This window comes from Adiantum capillus-veneris, chromosome 4 (assembly GCF_014529385.1).
Source record: "Adiantum capillus-veneris isolate H3 chromosome 4, ASM1452938v2, whole genome shotgun sequence".
Lineage (NCBI taxonomy): Eukaryota > Viridiplantae > Streptophyta > Polypodiopsida > Polypodiales > Pteridaceae > Adiantum > Adiantum capillus-veneris.
The window spans coordinates 5,369,494-5,375,190 of NC_140934.1; positions in this window are offsets into that span (position 1 = coordinate 5,369,494).

Sequence of the window (5,697 nt, forward strand, 5' to 3'; positions counted from 1 at the left end):
TGATGTTTCTTTTGTCCGTTTAACCTACGGCTTACCATACACGGTCTTGAAATTGCCTTAAGACTACTTAATGGACTACGGATGGTTTTGGTAGGCATAGAATCAGTTTTCGAAGTCCGTCTGCGTTTTTTCGTAGAAAAACGTGATCGGATTTGACCTAGCCTACGGCTTGTGTATTTGGCGTTTCTTCTATCCGTTTGACTTACGGCTTGCCATACGTGCTCTTGACATTGCTTTAAGACTATCTAATGGACTACGGATGGTTTCAGTAGGCATAGAAGTCATTTCCGAAATTCGTTTGTGTTTTTTCGTAGAAAAACGCAACCGGATTTGACCTACGGCTTGTGTATTTGGCGTTAATTCAAACCCATTGACCTACGGCTTTCCATACACGCTCTTGATATTGCTTTAAGACTACTTAATGAACTACGAATGGTTTCGGTAGGCATAGAAGCCATTTACGAAGTCCGTTTGCGTTTTTTCGTAAAAAAACGCAACCGGAGTTGACCTACGGCTTGTGTATTTGGCGTTTCTTCTATCCGTTTCACCTACGTCTTTCCATATGCGCTCTTGACATTTCCTAAAGACTACCTAATCGTCTACGAATGGTTTCAGTAGGCATAGAAGCCATTTTTGAAGTCCGTTTGCGTTTTTCCGTAGAAAAACGCAACCGGATTTGACCTACAGCTTGTGTATTTGATGTTTCTTCTGTCCGTTTAACCTACGGCTTGCCATACACGCTCTTGAGATTACCTTAAGACTACTTAATGGACTACGGATGGTTTTGGTAGGCATAGAATTAGTTTTTGAAGTCCGTCTGCGTTTTTCTGTAGGAAAACGCAATCGGATTTGACCTAGCCTACGGCTTGTGTATTTGGCGTTTTTTCTATTCGTTTGACCTACGGCTTGCCATACGCGCTCTTGACATTTCCTAAAGACTACCTAATGGACTATGGATGGTTTCGGTAGGCATAGAATCAGTTTCCGAAGACCGTCTACGTTTTTCCATAGAAAAACGCAACAGGATTTGACCTACGGCTTGTGTATTTGACGTTTCTTCTGTACGTTTGACCTACGGCTTACTATGCACGCTCTTGACATTTCCTTAAGACTACCTAATGGACTACGGATGGTTTCGGTAGACATAGAAGCCATTTGTCCGTTTGCGTTTTTCCATAGAAAAACGCAACCGGATTTGACCTAGCCTACGGCTTGTGTATTTGGCGTTTCTTCTATCCGTTTGACCTACGGCTTGCCATACGCGCTCTTGACATTGCTTTAAGACTACCTAATGGCTTACGGATGGTTTCAGTAGGCATAGAAGTCATTTTCAAAATCCGTTTGTGTTTTTTCGTAGAAAAACGCAACCGGATTTGACATACGGCTTGTGTATTTGGCGTTAATTCAAACCCATTGACCTACGGCTTGCCATACACGCTCTTGAAATTGCTTTAAGACTACTTAATGAACTACAAATGGTTTCGGTAGACATAGAAGCCATTTCCGAAGTCCGTTTGCGTTTTTTCGTAGAAAAAACGCAACCGGATTTGACCTACGGTTTGTGTATTTGGCGTTTCTTCTATCCGTTTGATCTACGGCTTGCCATACGCGCTCTTGAAATTGCCTAAAGACTACCTAATCGTCTACGGATGGTTTCAGTAGGCACAGAAGCCATTTCCGAAGTTCGTTTGCGTTTTTCCGTAGAAAAACGTAACCGAATTGGACCTACGGCTTGTGTATTTGATATTTCTTTTGTCCGTTTAACCTACGGCTTGCCATACACGGTCTTGACATTGCCTTAAGACTACCTAATGGACTATGAATCATTTCGGTAGACATAGAATCAGTTTCCGAAGTCCGTCTGCGTTTTTTCGTAGAAAAACGCAATCGGATTTGACCTACGGCTTGTGTATTTGGCGTTTCTTCTATCCGTTTGACCTACGACTTGCCATACACGCTCTTGACATTACCTAAAGACTACCTAATGGACTACGGATGGTTTCAGTAGGCATAGAATCAGTTTCCGAAGATCGTCTGCGTTTTTTCGTAGAAAAACGCAACCGGATTTGACCTACGGCTTGTGTATTTGACGTTTCTTATGTCCGTTTGACGTACGGCTTGCCATACATGCTCTTGACATTGCCTTAAGAATACCTAATGGACTAAGGATGGTTTCGGTAGGCATAGAAGCCATTTCCGAAGTCCGTTTGCGTTTTTCCATAGAAAAACGCAACCGGATTTGACCTTCGGCATAGAAGCTGTTTATGAAGTCCGTTTGCGTTTTTCCATAGGAAAACCAAATCGGACTTCAAAAACGGCTTGTATTTTGGGCATTTCTTCTATCCATTTGATCTACGGCTTGTTATATGCCCCCGTCCAACCTTTTTTGAGGAGGAAGCTTGTCTCTAAGAGCAACGACGGCGCTGTTGTAGCTACCTAGAGGACTTTCATGTGTAAAGGTGAGAGTTGAGCTTCGAATGTATTTTGAGCTGGTCAAATGAAGTCAGAGGCTGCATCAGAGGATCCGGGTCACTTTGGCTCGACATGCACAATGCACGGTCAGACTACTGACCATGGAGGAGATTGATGAGGTCCGCCAGCTAGACAGATGTTGGATCTCCTATGATCTACTTATCCCACCTAGCTGTTTTAGCTGCTTAGTCCACACCCAGCAGATTAGGATTCCATAATATTTTATTTTGCCATTTTGTCATCTTGTTATTCCGACTTTGTATCAATCTACCACATTGTAACTTTCTGGTCTCATAGGTCACTTTGGCCTTTTGAAGAGTTAATATAACATTTCATTTCATTTCTTTCTTTAATTTTTAATTTTTTACGCAAACCATAATTCTCTCTCTCTCTCTCTCTCTCTCTCTCTCTCTCTCTCTCTTTGATTTCCTACACGCACACACACTTCTCTCTCTCTCTCTCTCTCTCTCTCTCTCTCTCTCTCTCTCTCTCCCTACACACACACCTCTCTCTCTCTCTCTCTCTCTCTCTCTCTCTCTCTCTCTCTCTCTCTCTCTTCCTACACACACACACCGCTCTCTCTCTCTCTCTCTCTCTCTCTCTCTCTCTCTTTCCTACACAAACACACACACACCACTCTCTCTCTCTCTCTTTCCTACATACACACACACACACTGCTCTCTCTCTCTCTCTCTATCTCTTTCCTACACACACACACACACACGATGTGGAGAGAGAGAGAGGGGTTGGGGGGGGGGGGAAGACTGCCATAATACCTGCTGCGCAGGTTTCGGCCAAGATCTGAGAATGCGCGCATTGAGGGCGAAAATGGCCCCTTCACGCGGGTTCGGCTTCCCCCCCCTCCCAAATTCTTAGCGTCGATATGTGCGTGAATATACACGTGGAAAATTTTACCTTTCTACGCTAATATCCACGGGCATATCGACGCACATATCGACGGAGTGTAAGAACGTCGATATGGACGTGGAAAGGCACGGGCATCTATAAGTTTGGGTTATGTTGTAGTGATTGGACCCCTTTAAAGCCTATCCAATAGGATTGAAGAACATCATGAGGGCCACATGTGGAGAATTTTTTGAACATGTGTCTTGTATGCTTCTTAAGTCATTTGGTTTGAATTGAATACTTCAAGCACTTAGTCAATCAAGCATGGAAACATTTTATGCCTCTTGAGAGTTTATCTTTGAATTGACACTTCAAAAACCTTAGTCATTTCATTTTAGGCATAAAAATCACCTCAAGATTTGGGCAAGGTTCCCACAAACATTTTAAGCACTTTAGTCAGCAAGTTTGGGCAAGGTTCCCACAAACACTTTAAGGATCTTAGCACCTCATGCTTGGATAGGATTCCCACCTCGAGGTTAGCCCTAGCTTGCGTAAGGTCAAAGGATTTTTTAACACTAGCTTTTGGAGGTCTTTAATGAAGCAAACCCAAAGGGATTTTTAAACTCCATTAGATGCACATTGCTCTTTGATAGACTACCTCCTTTTGGACCCCTATTGAGATGTAACCATCTCTCCTCTTGGTCCCTTGCTGAGGTAAATCTAAAAGCACTTATTGAACATTGCTCTTTGGGTGGACCGTCTTCTTTTGGACCCCTATGCAACCATTTCTTCTTTTGGTCCCCTGTTGAGATAGGTTTAGAAGCACATATCTATATCCTAACTCTGGCTTCCCTTTTATCTTCCCATATTAAATTATCAGTTTAATATGAGAAAATCGTTTGTTAAAGTTAGGTATTATATTTTATGACACTTACAGTTCTAAAGTTGTAGAACTCTTGCCTAAAAGCATACTTAGTGCTCTTGTTACGCAGAAAAGCTCTAGCTGCTATGATGGAATGTTGGCCAGAGAGAATCCAATAGTAGCTTGTCTCCATGCACTTCAGATATTTTTAGAGTCATTTTTGTAACTGGATTATACAACATCAGGTACGCTGGAGTGGAGACCTGTCTCCCTGCAAACTGCTTCAAAAGGTATTTTATATACATATCTAACAAGGGTCTTCATTTGTAGGCTTCTGGTGCAAGGCTGCATTGGTCAATTGGGATCAATTGGATAAGTTGCACTCCAAATTTAAAATAGTGTGAAACTCCAACATATCCATCCAGCCCACTCTTAGAAGTTTTTGCAACTTCTTTATCAAGATCTTTCTCTTTTGGTTGGACAATAGATTTCAGAATAGCTAAGGAGGTTGAGTCCAAGACCACTTCCACAGAGGCGGTTTCAATTGTGGGGGGTACAAGTACATTGGCATGTCCTGCTTGTTGAGTCTCTAAGGATATAATTGAAAGATCTTCTTGGGCCACATCTATATTATTTTCTCCAAGTGAGGGATTCTCACTCTCCTCATGAGTCTTGGCTTGACTTAATTTACCTATATCGTCATTATCCCGCTTCTTATTCTTCTTTGCGCTGCTCAATTTACCCAAATATTGAGTGACTTTCTTAAAGACCTCAATATATATGTCTATGAAGTCCTCACTACCCACCCTCAGTCCATCACTTGCAAGCTTCACCAAGCCTTGAGCAAAGGCCACAAGTTCCAACAAGTAGGAATCATTGTTCAATAGCTTTCCTCCAAGACATGGAGACATATCAAGATCTGAACAATCTTTCTTTAGCTCCTTAAAAAGCCCACAGTCTTTGAAGGGAAATTGCTCTTTATCTTGAATAAATGGACCCTCTCATCACTTCCACCATTTGGTAAGTGAAAATCTAGATACTAGGAACTTGGTGTTGTTCCTGTTGCATCAACAGACTTTGACATTACCTTAGATGCCATTTTTAATAAAAAATAACAACTTATATTCTGTCAAGATGAATATTACCTTGATTATATAGTATTACACATAGTAGAAATATATTATAGGTTTCTCTCTATTGTAAAGAGAGATCATATGGCCCTAGAGCCATAGGTCTTCCATGGTGTACAATAGAGTGCTCTTCCGTATGATATGAGATCCTATGGACTTAGGGCAATAAGGTGCCAATGTATAAGGTCAAGGGCCATAGGTTGTTTCCCTGTATTCCAGTGAGAGATCCTATGGACCTAGGGCCAGAGGGTGGGCCATAGGTTGTGTCCCTCTATCTCAATGTGAGATCCTATGGACCTAGGGCCATAGGGTTCCAATGCAATGAGATATTCGATGGACCTAGAGCCACAGGGTGTCAATGCATAAGCCTGAGGGCCATAGGTTGCT